The 19,155-nt window shown below is 45.1% G+C and overlaps 1 long non-coding RNA gene across 1 annotated transcript in view; it reads right to left on the reverse strand.

Moving 5' to 3' along the window:
- The window catches only part of LOC142492128 (uncharacterized), a 28,226-nt gene extending 12,231 nt beyond the window's left edge, over positions 1-15,995 (reverse strand). The window contains exons 1-3 of the long non-coding RNA XR_012800762.1: positions 15,943-15,995; positions 14,658-14,823; positions 13,520-13,636 (exon numbers count right to left, since the gene is read on the reverse strand). This is a non-coding gene — a long non-coding RNA (uncharacterized LOC142492128). The remainder of the gene's footprint in view (positions 1-13,519; positions 13,637-14,657; positions 14,824-15,942) is intronic.
- Between the last annotated feature and the right edge of the window lie 3,160 nt (positions 15,996-19,155).

The following is a 19,155-nucleotide window of genomic DNA, read 5'->3' on the forward strand; positions in this document are numbered from 1 at the left end:
TCCCTCTGCTCTGGAACCTTTCCATCCTCCTTCAAACATGCAACAGTCATACCATTACTCAAAAACAGCAAGCTTGACCCTACCTGTCTTTCTAACTATCGACCTGTCTCCCTCCTGCCTTTTGCCTCTAAACTACTTGAACGTCTTGTATTCTCTCGCTTGCTCCATTTTCTCAACACCTATTCTCTCCTAGACCCTCTACAATCTGGCTTCCGCACTGCTCACTCCACCGAAACAGCCCTCACTAAAATAACTGACGACCTCCATGCTGCCAAAGACAGAGGTCATTACACTCTGCTCATATTACTCGACCTCTCTGCAGCATTTGACACCGTGGACCACCCTCTTCTCCTCCACATTCTCCATACTCTAGGTATTTGGAACAAAGCTCTATCCTGGATCTCATCCTACCTCTCCCATCGTACTTTTAGTGTCTCTTCTGCTAACATCTCCTCCTCTTCTATTGATCTCTCTGTGGGGGTACCCCAGGGCTCTGTCCTGGGACCTCTTCTCTTTTCTCTGTACACACTCTCTCTAGGTGACCTAATAACATCTTTTGGGTTTAATTATCACCTCTATGCCGACGACACACAAATATACTTTTCAACACCTGACCTTACACCTGCTGTACAAACCAAAGTTTCTGAATGTCTCTCTGCTATATCATCCTGGATGGCCCTCCGACGCCTTAAACTCAACATGGCTAAAACAGAGCTCCTCATACTTCCTCCCAAACCTGGCCCTACTACCTCCTTCCACATTACTGTTGGAACTACAATCATTCACCCAGTAGCCCAATCACGCTGCCTAGGGGTCACATTCGACTCCTCTCTCACATTCGCCCCTCACATTCAAAACATTTCTAAAACTTGTCGCTTTTTCCTCCGCAATATAACTAAGATACGCCCTTTCCTCTGTTGTTCGACTGCTAAAACTCTGACTCAGGCCCTCATTCTCTCCCGTCTTGATTACTGTAACCTCCTGCTGTCCGGCCTTCCTGCCTCTCACCTGTCTCCCCTACAATCTATCCTTAACGCTGCTGCCAGAATCACTCTACTCTTTACCAGATCTGTCTCAGCATCTCCCCTCATGAAATCCCTCTCCTGGCTTCCGATCAAATCCCGCATCTCACACTCCATTCTTCTCCTCACTTTTAAAGCTTTACATTCTTCTGCCCCTCCTTACATCTCATCCCTAATTTCTCGGTATGCACCATCCAGACTCTTGCGTTCTTCTCAAGGATGTCTTCTTTCTACCCCCTTTGTATCTAAAGCCCTCTCCCGCCTTAAACCTTTTTCACTGACTGCCCCACACCTCTGGAATGCCCTTCCCCTCAGTACCCGACTAGCACCCTCTCTATCCACCTTTAAGACCCACCTTAAGACACACTTGCTTAATGAAGCATATGAATAGCACTGTGGATATTCTAAACACGATACATAATGCTTGGCCCCCTGCAGACGCACTTACCAGAACTCCCTCCTACTGTCTCTGTACGTTCTCCCTACCTACCAATTAGACTGTAAGCTCCTCGGGGCAGGGACTCCTCTTCCGAAATGTTACTTTTATGTCTAAAGCACTTATTCCCATGATCTGTTATTTATATTATCTGTTATTTATTTGATTACCACATGTATTACTACTGTGAAGCGCTATGTACACTAATGGCGCTATATAAATAAAGACATACAATACAATACAATACAATGTAAATGCAATGTTTTGATTGGCATTTGAGGCTTTTGATTGGAAGATGAGATGGATTTTTTTAGGAAATATTATTTTATTGTACTGTGTCTGTATGGAAAAGTGGTATTTGTAGTAGAGCATGTTTTTGATAACCCTTCTACATTTATTTGTATATTGGTTCATCATGTGTGTAATATATATATATATATATATATATATATATATATATATATATATATATATATATATATATATATATATATATATATATATATATATATATATATATATATATATTTGAATGATGAACCACTGTACAAATGAATGGGTGAAGGGTGGGTATCGGGCCAGGGTGGCTTAACCCCTTAATTACCTTTGCGGTTATTATCCGATAAGGTGATTAAAGGGTTAATTGATATCTGAATGTAATTGCAATGTATTGGCTATGTATTTTGTTGGCAATGGAGGACAAGGATTTTGCTGGCAACGGGGGCTTCTTATTGATGAGGTTAGTAGAACTTTATTTATGTTATTATGCTAGTTAATGTGTTTTATAATGAGCAAATAATCTATTATCCTATCTGGATAATAGTTATTTGGCACATTATTGTACTGTATGTGTTGTGGGGGGGGGATGTATTTAATGTATAGGTCAGGTTTATTCTTTTTACATACAGGGTTGGTTCCTTTGGTCTGCGAGAGACCTCTGGAGACCACCTGAGGTATCCTCGGGCTTCTGACGGGCACCAGGCTGCGTGGTCCACGGGGGACACCTGCGGGGAGGAACCGGTGGCCACAAATCTGTGGGGGCACCGCGGACCCGTAGGGACCACCCATGGGTCCCCAGACCCCCATGGGAACTACCTGAGGCCCCTCAGACACCTGTGGGTCTGACCCGGGGCCCCCAGACATTCGCGGGCCTACCGTGGGGACCCACGTGTGGCCCATGGTGACGCGCGGAGACCACCTGGTGGGCAATGGTGCCTGGCGGGACCCACCAACAGGCCTCCAGAACCTGTGTGAAACATGTTGCTGGTAACCTGTAGGTCTGTGAGGTGCAGTATGGGTGAAGTTCCAGGGGAGCGTCGTCGAGTGCCCAAAAAGAAAAAATAGTGGATCGTGTGATATTGTAAAACCAATGTGAAAATAAATATATAAGAGCTTCCAAATTCCTACTCACAAGCGCAACAGGAAAATTAGCATATAAATCAGATAGGAACTGTGATGCAGCCCAGTCCGGAGGTGAGGTATATATATCAGCAATTCTCGAGAAAGCAGAAAACAACCATAGTGTAGATAGAAAATACAATTTTATCCAATATAAAGACAAATGGAGGCTTACGGCTTTTGAAGGAATAACAGCATAAGAAAAAGGGTCTTTGCTACGGCGCAGCTCTTCTCGTTCAGTCTCCTTGCTACCAGCTTCCGCGTGCGTCACTTCCGAAATGTGACGTCACCGCTCGTCGGGACCGCAGACAGCAGAGATTCCCCTGCTTCTTTCCTTCTCCAAGATGGCTGAGAAAGCCCGACTCTACGCGTTTCGATGTAATGACGTCTTCATCATGATATAGTATTTCTAAATGCATCATTTGATACAATTGTGGCCCACGGTGACCCGCGGAGATCACCTGGTGGGCCATGGCACCTGGCGGGACCCACAAACAGGCCTCCAGACCCTGTGTGAAACATGTTGCTGGTAACCTGTAAGTCTGTGAAGTGATCTGTCAGGCCCACCGGGGACTCACGTGGCCTGGGGTATGAACCCTGTATGTAAAAAAATAAATCATGTATTTATGGGGGGGGCATAGGGGGTGGGTTATGTATTTAATAAGTAGAATGATGTTTATTGTGGGGCTGTGTATTGTTTTTATTGTGGGTACTGGGGGTGGGGGAAGAGGGTATTGGCCCCAAGGGTATGTGGGTAGGCCTCCCGGCTGGGTAGTGGGTGAGGGTGGTTAGGCCTCACAGGGTGGGGGGTTAGTGGGGGAGGGTATGTAGGCCTCCCGAGTGGTGGGGGAGGGTGGGTTAACCCCTTAATGACTGTAGCGGTTAATAAACGGTATGGAGATTAAGGGGTTAGGGGACATTACATTGAATGTTTTTATTCTTGTGTATGTTTTGCAGCATCGGAGGGGGCATGGGCAGGATGAAGATGAGGATGAAGACGGCCTTCATCGTGGGTGCCTATAAATGGTAAGTGTAATATATTTTTACTGTATTTATTGTAATTTATATGTATTTAAAATGGGCAAATGCATTATTATTCATATGTGGATAATTGTCTTTTTACCCATTACTGTACTGTATGTGTTAGGGGGCGGGGGGGATGTGTGTTGTTTATTGGGGGCAATTGTCCCCAATAAACATACTATTGTTCCTTAACCCCATCATTGCCTTAGCGGATAGCCGCTAAGGTAATGAAGCTGCATTAATGTAAATTTTAATAATAGTGTGCCGAAGCAGGGGTCCCCTGAGCTGAACCGCATTGATTTCTGCCTCAGAGACCCCCTGCTTCCCGAGTTACAGGCCCTGGTTTGGGGCATCGGTGCTAGGGTCGCCGACATCTTTGAGCCCACGTCGCGTCTTGGACGCTATAAAGATGGTGGCGACACTGGCACCCGATGCCCCATACCGGGGCCTGTAACTCGGGAAGAAGGGGGTCTCTGAGGCAGAAATCAATGCGGTTCAGCTCAGGGGACCCCCTGCTCCTGCACACTATTATTAAAATGTACATTAATGCAGCTTCATTGCCATAGCGGATAGCCGCTAAGGTAAGGAATTATTGTTTATTGTTATGTGTGTTTTAATACTAGTGTAGATGTGCAGGGGGTCTCCTGAGCTGAACCGCATTGGTTTCAGCCTCGGGCACGCCCTACTTCAGGAGATACAGGCCCCTTTATGGGGTGCCGGTATCCCCTGCAGAATTTAAATGTCCCGGTAACGTGACACGGGAGCTTTAAAGTGCAGGGGATACCAGCACCCCATAACGGGGCCTATATCTCCTGAAGTAGGGGGTCCTCGGACCTGAAACCAATGCGGTTCAGGTCTTGAGACCCCCTGCTCCTGTACACTATAATTAAAATGTATTTATTTAGTGTACGATCGCCTGTAACAGCCTTGCATGGGATGGCAAATCTCCATGCAAATGTTACATGCAGCTTTTTTTTTCTATCAGCTAGCGTACGTAAAGGTTAAAAATGCTAGTAGGGAGGCGCATGCGCGACGGGATCGGAGATGGAGGCTGGATCTGAGTGCTCCGTTTCCCGCCGGCGTATATTCAGCAAAATAACGTATTAAAAACCCAATAAAGCTCGAAATAAAATATTGCCCCCGATCCAGCTAACATCACTGGACATAAAAGGATGGCAGCGACACACAAAAAGCCTAAGCAGAGGATAGATGTGCGTACCTACGTCACCGGTGCAAAAAAGCCCAGAGAGACAGCTAACATGGCGGCATCTGACTCTGACTCCGCACCGGAGCTAGAGATGGCCACGGAGGAGCCCACGGGTTCACTTAAACAGGAGATTGCACAGCTTCTCTCCGATTTAAAGACTTTCTTTCGGGGAGAGGTGGACCAGCTGAGAAAAGATATACTCGGCATCGGTAATCGCACGAATGCACTGGAGGAGAGGGTAGAGGAGACCTCCAAATGTCAAGGGGAGATGGGAGCCCAGATCGCTAGGCTGGAGCGGAGGGTGGCAGAGCTGGAGGAGCGCCACGAAGATAGTGAGAACCGGGACAGGCGGAACAACTTACGGGTCAGGGGAATACCGGAAGAAATCCTGGACCCGGAGCGGCTGATTAATAGATGGATGACATCTATCATGCCAGGGAAGTCCGAGGCTGAATTAGTCATGGACCGGTGTCACCGCGCACTGCGGGGCCGACCACTGCCCAATAACCCTCCCAGAGACATCATACTCCGCCTTCATCATTTCACCACAAAGGTGGAGATCTGCCGACTGACCAGGGCCACCCCACTGGTACCATTTGAAGGGATCGAAATGGCTATATTTCAAGACATTTCTCCGGTCATACTAGCGCGAAGGAGGGCCCTCCAACCCATTACAAAGCTCTTACGGGAGTGGAGGAAGGTGGGCACAGCGAGTGGTCAGCGGAGGGAAAAGGCAGGTCCATCGAGACCCGTCTGAGGTTCAGTACTATACTTGCTGTACGTTGCCTGCCCCGGGCCCTGGCTCACCCCCTAACTGGCTGCTGAGGGTGGGGGTGGGAAGGCCACGATGAATGGCTTCCTCCTCCCTCCTCCCCCCTCCCCTTGGCTCGGCCTCGTCCCCCCACCCCCTCTGGAATGCACTCCTCGGCCTGGCTGGATCAACAGAAGCTGGACCCAAAACAAAAAGAAAAAGAAGAAAAAATCCAAACGGACAATTTCTTCCACTTACCAAGATGGCGGCCCGGCAGCACACGAGGGACAAGCTAGGGAAGAAGCGTGAAATTGCGATGGAGGATGCTGTTTTGGCGCGAAGTCCGGGAGCTCCGCTCGGCTCCGCCCGCAGGACACGCCTTCCCCCTCTGCTGCTCGCGGGCGGATGTGAGGACGCGGCCGCGATGACGTCAGGGGGCGGATCCACTCAGACCCTGGACGACCCGAAAGTGACAGCCGCGGAAGCGGAGCAGGTCCACTGGAAGCCCTGGAAGGCGGCTGGAGAGGCTCCTAGGGGGTACGCGCACTCCCCCGTAGAGGAGATTGAAAAGGGGATACGGTCCCACCACCGAAGCGGAGGGGAGACGGGGAACAAGTATACCAATATAGCGGCGGGTATTGAATTCTCAGATAGAGGCAGGGCCAGCCGAGGTACAGGCTGTTATCGCTACAAATTTATAGGGGTTGAGGAAGAGTGTCACTTTTAGCAGTATAGTGCAGTTAACTATGCAGTTGAGCTATAAAGGGAATACTCAATAGTTGATATGGGTTAAGTTTTGGCTAACACGATAGCTAGGTTATTGGTTATTCAGATATCGTTGTATCGTCGGCGGGGGGGCAGGTGACTGCCCTTGTCCCCGCCTGTTGGCATGTGCCTTTCTGGCGGGGCTGCGGTCCTACACCGCAGCCCAGTCAAAGACCTGTGAATGCGTAGGCAGGATTACTCCCCACGAGCCTGGACAAGAGGGAGGGAGAGTCCAAGGCGTGACTGCTATTCCCGGGCAGCAAACCATAGGTCGTCTAGGACCAAATTGGTTTTATGTGTGAATTTTGTGTGGTTCTGTGTTTTTTGTTTCCCCCCCCCGGTGTTTCCCCCCCCCCCCCACCTCCAGGCTTCCTCAGAGGAAAAGCAAAGGCAAAGACAAGACGGAATCAACTCAGCTGTTACTGGCGGTCTTCGTGGACACGAGGCACGGGTAGGTCATGTCCTTCTGCTACATACCTAGACTTCATATACACGCACTCATGGCACTGACGTTCGTTTCACAAAACGTTAAGGGCTTCAACTCCCCACAAAAGCACAGAATAGCCTTTGCAGAATTTAAACGCAGGAAAACAGATGTTCTCTTCCTCCAAGAGACACATTATAGCTCAAGTAAAAACCCAGGGTTCATAGACAAAAACTTCAGACGATTTTACCTCGCTTCAGCTAAAGAAAAGAAAAAAGGGGTCGCTATACTATTTCATAACCGAGTCCCCTTTGAGGTTGAACAAATAAAGCGTGATCCAGAGGGTCGATATATCATTCTAGTGGGTCTTCTGCAGCAGTGCAGGGTGACCTTAGCATGCGTTTACGCCCCATGTGAGCGGGACCCCCAGTTCTTTGACGCATTTTTTCTTAAACTCCAAAGATGGGCAGTAGGAAACGTTATTGTAGCGGGAGACTTTAATAAAGTTATGGACCCCCGCATCGATAGATCCCCTAGACACGAACGAGAAAGACAGACGGGAGTCACAGCACTGCTGGAAGGACTACGGAGAGGTTGTCTGGTTGACATTTGGAGGGAGCAGCATCCTGGCGAGCGTAGTTATTCGTTTTACTCACACCCCCACGACAGTTATAGTAGGATCGACCACTTCTTTGTTTCGGGCAGAATGGTCCCCCAAATATCCGACACTATAATTCATGACATTACATGGTCGGACCATGCATCAATAGAGCTGCGATGCACGCAAATTAGACCGATCAGTCCCGGAGCAAATTGGAAACTAAATGAATCCCTGATTAAGATCCCAGAAATTGAACAGACAATCAAAGATGAGATCAGACAGTTTTTCTCACTAAACACGGGTACTGTAGATTCACACATAACGTTGTGGGAAGCCCACAAAGCCACGCTGCGGGGAACTCTGATCAGTCTTGCAGCAAGACGAAAGAAGCTAAGGGAGGCCAAATTGACCCAACTATATAAGAGGTTACATGAGCTCTCCACACTCCATAGCCGATCAGGTGGAGGGGATATCTTAAAGGAGTTGAAAGATGTAAGGATTGAACTTAACCTCCTCCTTACTTCCCGGGCCGAGAGGGACATGAGCTGGACAAAGAGGAAATTCTTTGAGAAAGCCAACAAACCTGACACCAAGCTAGCTAATCGGATCCGCAATAAGCAGCCAAACTATAACATTCAGGCAATTAAGACCAAAACAGGAGATATGTCCTCCAACCCTAAACGAATAGTGGAAGAGTTTAGACTTTTTTATGAGCAATTATATAACGGGGAGAAGGTTGCACATAGCACAAAAACTAGCGCCACACTCCAGTCTTTCCTAAAAGAAGCGGATCTCCCTAGGCTGAACAGGTTGGAACACGAGGCGATCCAGAAGGACTTTACATTAGAGGAGTTGGGAGTTGATATGGGTTAAGTTTTGGCTAACATGATAGCTAGGTTATTGGTTATTCAGATATCGTTGTATCATCGGCGGGGGGGCAGGTGACTGCCCTTGTCCCCGCCTGTTGGCATGTGCCTTTCTGGCGGGGCTGCGGTCCTACACCGCAGCCCAGTCAAAGACCTGTGAATGCGTAGGCAGGATTACTCCCCACGAGCCTGGACAAGAGGGAGGGAGAGTCCAAGGCGTGACTGCTATTCCCGGGCAGCAAACCATAGGTCGTCTAGGACCAAATTGGTTTTATGTGTGAATTTTGTGTGGTTCTGTGTTTTTTGTTTCCCCCCCACGGTGTTTCCCCCCCCCCACCTACAGGCTTCCTCAGAGGAAAAGCAAAGGCAAAGACAAGACGGAATCAACTCAGCTGTTACTGGCGGTCTTCGTGGACACGAGGCACGGGTAGGTCATGTCCTTCTGCTACATACCTAGACTTCATATACACGCACTCATGGCACTGATGTTCGTTTCACAAAACGTTAAGGGCTTCAACTCCCCACAAAAGCACAGAATAGCCTTTGCAGAATTTAAAAGCAGGAAAACAGATGTTCTCTTCCTCCAAGAGACACATTATAGCTCAAGTAAAAACCCAGGGTTCATAGACAAAAACTTCAGACGATTTTACCTTGCTTCAGCTAAAGAAAAGAAAAAAGGGGTCGCTATACTATTTCATAACCGAGTCCCCTTTGAGGTTGAACAAATAAAGCGTGATCCAGAGGGTCGATATATCATTCTAGTGGGTCTTCTGCAGCAGTGCAGGGTGACCTTAGCATGCGTTTACGCCCCATGTGAGCGGGACCCCCAGTTCTTTGACGCATTTTTTCTTAAACTCCAAAGATGGGCAGTAGGAAACGTTATTGTAGCGGGAGACTTTAATAAAGTTATGGACCCCCGCATCGATAGATCCCCTAGACACGAACGAGAAAGACAGACGGGAGTCACAGCACTGCTGGAAGGACTACGGAGAGGTTGTCTGGTTGACATTTGGAGGGAGCAGCATCCTGGCGAGCGTAGTTATTCGTTTTACTCACACCCCCACGACAGTTATAGTAGGATCGACCACTTCTTTGTTTCGGGCAGAATGGTCCCCCAAATATCCGACACTATAATTCATGACATTACATGGTCGGACCATGCATCAATAGAGCTGCGATGCACGCAAATTAGACCGATCAGTCCCGGAGCAAATTGGAAACTAAATGAATCCCTGATTAAGATCCCAGAAATTGAACAGACAATCAAAGATGAGATCAGGCAGTTTTTCTCACTAAACACGGGTACTGTAGATTCACACATAACGTTGTGGGAAGCCCACAAAGCCACGCTGCGGGGAACTCTGATCAGTCTTGCAGCAAGACGAAAGAAGCTAAGGGAGGCCAAATTGACCCAACTATATAAGAGGTTACATGAGCTCTCCACACTCCATAGCCGATCAGGTGGAGGGGATATCTTAAAGGAGTTGAAAGATGTAAGGATTGAACTTAACCTCCTCCTTACTTCCTGGGCCGAGAGGGACATGAGCTGGACAAAGAGGAAATTCTTTGAGAAAGCCAACAAACCTGACACCATGCTAGCTAATCGGATCCGCAATAAGCAGCCAAACTATAACATTCAGGCAATTAAGACCAAAACAGGAGATATGTCCTCCAACCCTAAACGAATAGTGGAAGAGTTTAGACTTTTTTATGAGCAATTATATAACGGGGAGAAGGTTGCACATAGCACAAAAACTAGCGCCACACTCCAGTCTTTCCTAAGAGAAGCGGATCTCCCTAGGCTGAACAGGTTGGAACACGAGGCGATCCAGAAGGACTTTACATTAGAGGAGTTGGTAGGGGTTATTAAGAACCTAAAACCCTCCAAAGCCCCAGGCCCTGATGGATTTTCCAATTTATATTATAAAAAATTTGTTGGGATTTTAGCGCCGCACATGCTCAAAATGTTCAATGGGGTACTGTCGGGGGAACCCTTCACGGCCCACATGCTCCAGGCGTCGATATCCTTAATACATAAGAAGGACAAAGATCCCATGAATTGCCAAAGTTATAGGCCGATATCATTAATCAATTCAGACATTAAAATTTATTCTAAACTACTGGCTAATAGATTGAGTGCGATCCTGCCAAGGCTTATTCACCCAGACCAGGTTGGTTTTATTAGGGATAGACAAGCGGCCGATAATACCAGAAGAATAATAGATATTATTGATTTCATCAATGCCAACGGGATCCGTGGCATAGCACTAAGCTTAGACGCGGAGAAAGCCTTCGACAGGATTGACTGGCCATACATGGAGTCTACGCTCGGAGCATTTGGGTTTAGAGGGAAAATATTAGGGGCAATAAAAGCATTATACACAACCCCGGCAGCCAAGGTAGTACACCAAGGCTTCCCATCGGAGCTGTTTAATATCAAAAGCGGAACCAGACAGGGCTGCCCACTCTCGCCCTTGCTGTTCGCCTTATGCGAGGAACCGCTAGCAGCGCACATTCGTAGTAACCTGGACATCTCCGGAATCCAAATTCAGTCACAAGAACACAAAGTGGCACTATATGCAGATGACATTATTCTGACACTGACAAGGCCACTCACCTCGCTACCCAATCTGTTCGCCCTACTGGAAAGATTTAATAGAATCTCGGGTTTTAAGATCAATCAGGCTAAATCTGAGGCGCTCAGTCTGAATTTGCCGAGAGACATGGAGAAATTAATAGAAATTAATTTTAAATTTCAATGGCAGCCGAAAACAATAAAGTACCTAGGGGTGCATCTTACTAAACAGAGCTCCACTCTCTATCAGGCGAATTATCCAAAGCTCCTAAGGGCCTTGACAAAGGAGCTCAAAATATGGTCCACTTACGGAATTTCCTGGATTGGCAGAATCTACTGTGTTAAGATGAACCTTCTCCCCCGTTTATTATATCTCTTTCAAACTCTCCCGATACCGGTGGTAAGATCAGAGATCAAAGAACTACAAAATTCAGTCACAAAATTTATTTGGCAAAATAAAACACCACGGGTAAAAATGACAATTATGCAACGATCCAGAGAGACAGGGGGCCTGGCAGTGCCGAGTTTGTTGGCATACTATAAAGCGGCCCAATTATGCCAAATTACCCAGTGGCATGGGAATCCAGATTTGAGACGATGGGTGGCATTGGAGAAGGAGGTTTGCGCCCCGCTTGCAATCGAAAACTTAATTTGGTACCCAAAGTCCAGACTGAAAGACCTAAAGGACCCTCTGTCCTCCGTGCTCAACTCACTGTCGGTCTGGGAGGCGGCCAAAACTAATCACTCATTAACCTCAAAACACACCTTAATGGCCCCACTATATGGGAATCCAGATTTTGCTCTGGGATTGGTCAGCAAAAACTTCACACTTTGGCAAAACAGGGGGCTCCACAGACTAAAAGACCTGGAGGGGCATGACACCATTAAACAGTTTGATCTATTACAGTCAGAAACTGGCATCCCCAACACAGAATTTCTTAGATACCTCCAGGTCCGGGCATTTTACACCAAACACATTAATAGACCGCCGCTAACTAATTTTGAGAAGCTCTGTGGTCGGGGCACCGACACACGGGGACTCATCTCTGCTCTGTACAGGGTGGTGGTCGGTTCCGACAGTGACGGTTCACATAAACCCAGGTTCATGACACAATGGGAAACAGATCTGACGGGGCCACTAGAGGACGAAGACTGGACAGAGATTTTCATGGCTGCGGCTAGTAGTTCGATATGTACAACATTAAAGGAGAACTCATATAAAGTACTAATGCGGTGGTACCTCACCCCAGTTAGATTGGCAAAATTCGCGCCGGGAGCTTCCCCGCTCTGCCCTAGGCAGTGCGGGGAACAAGGGGACCTGGTACACATTCTGTGGTCTTGCCCACGACTCAGACCCGTGTGGATCCAAATTAGAGATTGGCTACAGAGGATCTTTTTGGGCCTCAAAATTCAGCTAGATCCGTGGGTGTTCCTTTTAGGCAAACCCACGACAGACGTGTCTAGATCAGGGAACAAATTGATCGCACACTTTGCTACGGCTATGAGGTGCGAGACTGCAGCATTGTGGAAACAGAATGCAATTCCATCACTAGACAAAATTCGGAACAGAATTTGGTTTGTTTGCCAGATGGAAAAGTTGACAAGTCTGGTCAACGACACTGGCCCAAAGTTTCAAAAAGTCTGGTTGCCTTGGCTGGCACAGACGGACATCCCAGGGGTGAGCAATGCCTCCATCTGGCTTTGATAGCAGCAAGTGAGTTCTCCTTGGATGGTGGGCAGGAGCCTAAATTAGTCACATATGAGGGAGACAGTAATCCCGCCACGAGAGGACGCTATAATAGGTTTATTAACCCCCTAATCACTACCCGGTGCCTCGCTGAAACAGATGGGCGTGATACTTGATCTAAGGAACAGGAGCGGAGAATATCGTACACCAGAGAGGATTCCTCTGCCCCCCCCTTCCTATTCCCATACCCTCCTGTCTCCCCTCCCCCATGTCGGTATGAATGATGTTTGTCCCATGGAAAGCTTTTTACATTGAACATGTGACAACTGTATGTTATACTCTGAAAAAAACAATAAACAGAATGTTGGAAAAAAAAAATGCTAGTAGGAAGAAAAAAACCAACACTTACGCTGTGGGTGTTTTGAGCTATTTTGATTAGGTACGTTAAAAAATGGGCTCAAGGCCTTAGTGAATCGCATCCCCGGCCTCACTTTTTAACGAACCTGCTTTTTTGCAAAATCAGAACGCAAAGCCATTGAGCTTAGTGCATAGCCTCCTTTGACACCAAAACAAGTGGACTTAATGCAGACATGGGGTTTCTCACACACTATCATAATTTGTTGTAATGGTCCTCCCTGTCTCCCTGCCATTGTGCCATCCTATAACTCCCCCCCAGCATCCTCTCCCCCCCCCAGCATCCTCTCCCCCCCCCAGCATCCTCTCCCCCCCCCAGCATCCTCTCCCCCCCCATCCCCAATTCTCACCTTCCTTATCTCTGTTTTAACACCCTTCCACTGCCTCTCTGTTCTTTATTCTTCCTTTTTTTTTCCTTCCAATCTCTGTCTAAGTTGTGGAAACCTTTGTATACCAGTATTGCTGACCTGAGGAAGAGTGGAAAACTCTTGAAAGCTTGTCCTATGACATAAATTGTTAGTACAAATAAAAAAGGTATCACCTAATACTGAAGAACTAAATTATTGTGCACATATATAGAGAGGGAGTGGCTCAGTGAGTAAAGACACTGACTGGCACTGAGAGTTTGAAGCAGGGGAGACTGGTTCAATTCCCGGTGTCGACTCCTTGTGACCTTGGGCAAGTCACTTTATCTCCCTGTGCCTCAGGCACCAATAATATAGATTGTAAACTCCACGGGGCAGGGACTTGTGCCTGCAAAATGTCTCTGTAAAGCGCTGCGTAAAAACTAGCAGCGCTGTACAAGAACATGTTATTCTTATGTACACACACGTGTATTATACCCATACTGGCTTCTTCTTAACACAATGAAGGGTAAAGGAACAGGGCTACATGGATTTCTAAACAAACTAATTTATTGTCAACAAGATAACTTGATGTTTCGGCCACACTTGGCCTTTCTCAACAGCAGAATGGCATTCTGCTTTTGAGAAAGGCCAAGTGTGTCCGAAACGTCAAGTTATCTTGTTGGTAATAAATTAGTTTGTTTAGAAATCCGTGTAGCCCTGTTCCTTTACCCTTCATTATACTTTGGATTATTACAGAGAGTCCTAAACCAGGAGCACCGGTATTTGTATCCTTTATTCATTTTTTTGACAGTGTGCAGCATTTTCCCTTTATTTTCTTCTTAACACAAACATCAATAACTCATGTGTTATACCTTCCCAAGCTCCATATACCTCAAATTGCAAAACAAATGAATAGTATCAGAATTTTAGCAAACTCTTGAAATAATAAAAATGGAACAATTAGTCAATCAATATCAAGTATGACCACAACATTATATAATCACATAACGTATTTCTCAGTTCAATAAATTTTTTGTGAAAAAAAAAGCAAAACACCTACAACCCCAATAACAGATTAACGCAATTTCAATCAACCATTTAAAAAAGAAAAACATTTTGGCCTTTAAAAGTTTATTTTTACCTTTACATCCCTGAAGAAGAGAGTGAACTCTCAAAACGCGTTGGGTTAGTCTTTGTTGGCCCTGCATAGCCCCACCAGTTCACCTGACACGCATAGACAGCCTCTCGCTGAATTTTCTGATACTGGAACCAGCTTCAACTCTTCCCGCGAAATCGGAGAAGGAAGCCTGTAGGAATGAAAAGAGGCAACAGGAGAGATCTGCGCGGCCATAGGCACGTTCCAGCTTTGTCCTTGTGATAACAATTCGCCGCCATCAGCTGGTCTGAGACACGACACACCGCGGGGACCGTTGGGCTATTTTGACACAGATCAAAGAGGATATTCTCCTAAATATATCCACTGCGCATAACCTACCTACATCTAGTAAGTTGGGCTCCAATTTGTTGCAGCACACTATCATTGGATCCATACTTAAGTAATAATCCCTGAAGAACAGGGCATTACTGGCCAATAATGCTCTGGATGGAAGAGTTGAAGGCCCGAGGCGAAGCCGAGGGACTTTAACCCAGCCAGGGCATTATTGGCCAGTAATGCCCTGTTCTGAGGGGATTATTACTATTATAGGCTAAATGTAGGCTTATTTCATAAATAATAGACACTTTTGTATAGTTAAATCGATTTTTTTATTCAAATAAAATGGTAAATACATGAAACCACCTCTATATACTCTTACACTGCAGATATCTATATCCATACACTGCCGCCCCCTCTGTGTACACACACACACACACACACACAAGCAGCTCACACACAAACTGCTGCCACACACACACACACACACACACACACACACACACACACACACACACACACACACACACACACACACACACACACACAACACAGCACCTCCTCTACACTCACTACACAGCACCTCTACACACACAGAAGCAGCTCTACACACACAAACTCTGCTGCTACACACACATGATACACCCATAAACACTGCTACTGACACACACACACACACATACACACTGGAGCTCTATACACACACACACCAGCTCTATACTCACTCAAACTGCTGCTACACGTACAACAGCACAACATACACACACACTGCAGCCACAATCAATAATGCAGCCACTTACTAAACTTTGCTCTCTCCCCCCAGCTCTACACACAACACAGCACCTACACACACACACACACACACACACACACACACACACACACACACACACACACACACACACACACACACACACACACACACACACACACACACACACACACACACACACACACACACACACACACACACCTCTATACACAACACACTTACTTCTTTGCAGTCTCTCTCCCCCCCCAACTCATCTGAATCTGCTCAGAAAAACTGTCAACTCGGTAGGGGGAGGAGTGAAACCGTGGCTGATACATTTTGACCAATCCCCTGCCATGTCTCAGAGCTTTTACTTAATTCAAACCAATCTCCTGCCCTGTCTCAGCTGTTCTGAAAGCTGATTGGCTGGAAATAAACAGATTGAAAACTGCATTTTGCAAGCTGCTGAAATTCAGGGCATTACCATGGATAATGCCCAGAATTTTAACCATTCAGAGAGCAGTGTTTTCAATAATGCCCTGAATTTTACTGCTTTAGCCTATAATGTGCAATATCCATATTGTTGTTTATATTGCATATTTTATATTGTTTATTATTTTAACTTTTAATAAATGTACTTTTCCCTTTTGTCACACCTTTATTTTCACCTATCTCTGAGGCTTCCTTCCAGCACTTTTAGTGCTGATACATCATCCAACAGTATTATGCTATGTTCTGTCTTTTTCTCTCATTTCATGTAGTGGGAGTCCATCTGTACTGAAATCCGTTTGGAATAACCAGGACATTGGTCTTCAACTAACATCAAACAGTTGTATACTACATATGTATTGTCTTGGCTATACCTTACCGGGACTTTAATACTGTATCACGCGCCAAATATATTTTCTTTGTTTTGCTTTAAAAGTTTATTTACAAATCGAGTGTGTTTGTAGCATAGCAGCAACTAAATTCCACCTTTTACTTGAAGTAGAATACTTCCAAAAAACACAGCATTACAGTTTATAAATAGAGCCCTCAATCCAGAAGACATATCCATGTTGGAAATTGCATTTTTTTCACTGCTCTGAGGAAACTGCATGTTGTTTTGACATTTATCAAGAGATTGATTGGTTTTAGAAGCATTAAAATAACATATTAACCTCAACAATCCTGATAAAAGCCTATTTCAAATTGTTTTCATGTTTTAGCTGCTACTAACACTAGCTTGTAATTGTTTAAAAAATACTTTGATTCCAGCAATACTGGAATAAATTCTGAGAAATGGCTAAAGTGGAAACGTCTAACTATACATTACCCCGTAATATACTTTTTCTTTTTAAATCTACCATATGCAATGCTATCAATAAAGAGATATCTAAACAGGTTACTACAGACACAAAAGGATAGTGGGAAAAATATGTCTGACCTACATAAATTCATGACTGACTCACTACCTGTTAATGTAAAGGGCTGTGCACAGAGGGTAAAACGCCAGAAACGTTTTTAGGTGAAAATAATCGCTTTATAGGCTTTATTAGCCAGCAGCTTTAAACAGAAAACAGCTTCATATAAGCTAAACAAAATTAGAGCAGAAAATAACCAGGCCTAACCCCATGTAGGGGACTGACTAACATTCAGCAGTCCCTATCAGAGGGCTGGAAGGCTAGGCCTCTTACCAACTTTTGACACAGTCCCAAAGAGAGGAAACTGTAGGTAGAGTGCTCTCCACGTCAATCCAAGGTCTGTGGTGGTGTCTGTGGGGGTTCCCTCTGGCAGGTTCTAGGGACCAGCATTCTTAAGAACAGAGTGTCTCTTCCCCTGGATCTCTCTGACAGCACAGACTCTCCCTTGTGCTAGAAATTATAGCTGGAGTCAATGCTGCAGGCTTTATAAAGGAGCTAATGAGCCACCTGAGTAGGTTAATTAGGATAGTCTCCTCTGAATTAACCTGGTCGGTGCTAGGCTCAAGCTCTCTACACAGGGACGATACCCTGTAACAGACTGGTTCTGATTCCACGCCTACAGTAAATATTTAATGCTTTTCTTTTACCAAATCTAGCTTTGGTTGATATATACTGTATTTACAGTATATCTTTTGAATTCTCTGAAAATATTCTCTTATTATTATAAAGGTTATGAGAAACATTGCATTGATGGGAAGGAAGAACCCAGCCATATCACAACGAATTTTAAAATAGATCATAATTTGCAGTTTTGAGAGGGTATAAGCAGAGCAGGAGCAACTTAGATTCCTGGCAAGTGACACAAATAGAAAGAATAGCTACAGGCTTAAATCTTCTCTATGCACTATCTGGTTTGATCCAGTAGTGTAAGTGGCTTATTTGTCAAAATATAAAAAAAGTTGACAGTCTCAGATGAGAATCCAGATATCCAGTAATCGCTAAATATATCTCACAATGAGTTGTTGACAGTAGTGCTCTGTGCTGCTATTCTCACCTGGTAGGTTTCTCCATGGCAATGATTATACACAGTTCATAATGTAGACGTAATAAAACATGATAAGCAGTGAAATGCCATAATACACATTGAAACACCAAAAAACACATTTACCGCCATACACTGGAATGACTGCTTATAAGTGATCTTCAAACTTCACCATTACAAGCCACCCCCCCCCCCCCCCCACCCTCCAGCGAGTAGTAGTAAAGTTCAGCCAAATAGTTGAGCAGGGTCATATGACCATGACGTGAAAGTTCCCATTATAAATTTGCTGGTCACGTTTGTCATGTAACCTAGTTATTTTGAATAAAACTACATAAAAATTAAGCAAGCATTGAATTTATTTGCAATTTTCCAAAAATGTTGAAAGATTTAGAAAAAAGGCCAAATTTTGCACCTCTTTCCTAAAAAAATAAATCACCTGCCCTTTTTATTTCCAATAGAAATCTATATAGTCTAAAAAATTACATAATTGTAAATTCTTTACGTAACAGATTACTCAATCAATTATGAAGTATGAGAGTTACAGTTTATAAGTATTGAAGAACATTTAAACTTTGGATATTTTTGCAAAGGCTTTGCAAAGTTCACTTGGAACCATTTATTTTATTTGAATGACCCTGACAATTCAATTTGACCTAAGGAGAGATGTGCAAAAACTTCTCTATGAGGTCGCAAACTGTGAGAAATTGGCCATTTTTTGATCCTCGGCTAAGTCAGATTTCACAAGATTTGTAAACGATTCAATAAGCATTATAGTTAATCAATGGCCTAGTCATCAAACTCGAATTAAACCAAATGAATACTACATCTTTCAAAACATTTTTAGAACTTCTTCTTACCCCAATGTTATGATCAAAGTCATCAAGATTGCAGTACAAATTAATGGGGTGTGATATTTTTGGGGTAGGCGTGATGCGGGAATTAACGTGACCGTTAATAACGTATTAATTACAGCAACTTTCACGATTGTTTTACTACTACTGTATGTCTACC

The sequence above is a fragment of the Ascaphus truei genome, chromosome 4, assembly GCF_040206685.1.
Source record: "Ascaphus truei isolate aAscTru1 chromosome 4, aAscTru1.hap1, whole genome shotgun sequence".
NCBI lineage: Eukaryota > Metazoa > Chordata > Amphibia > Anura > Ascaphidae > Ascaphus > Ascaphus truei.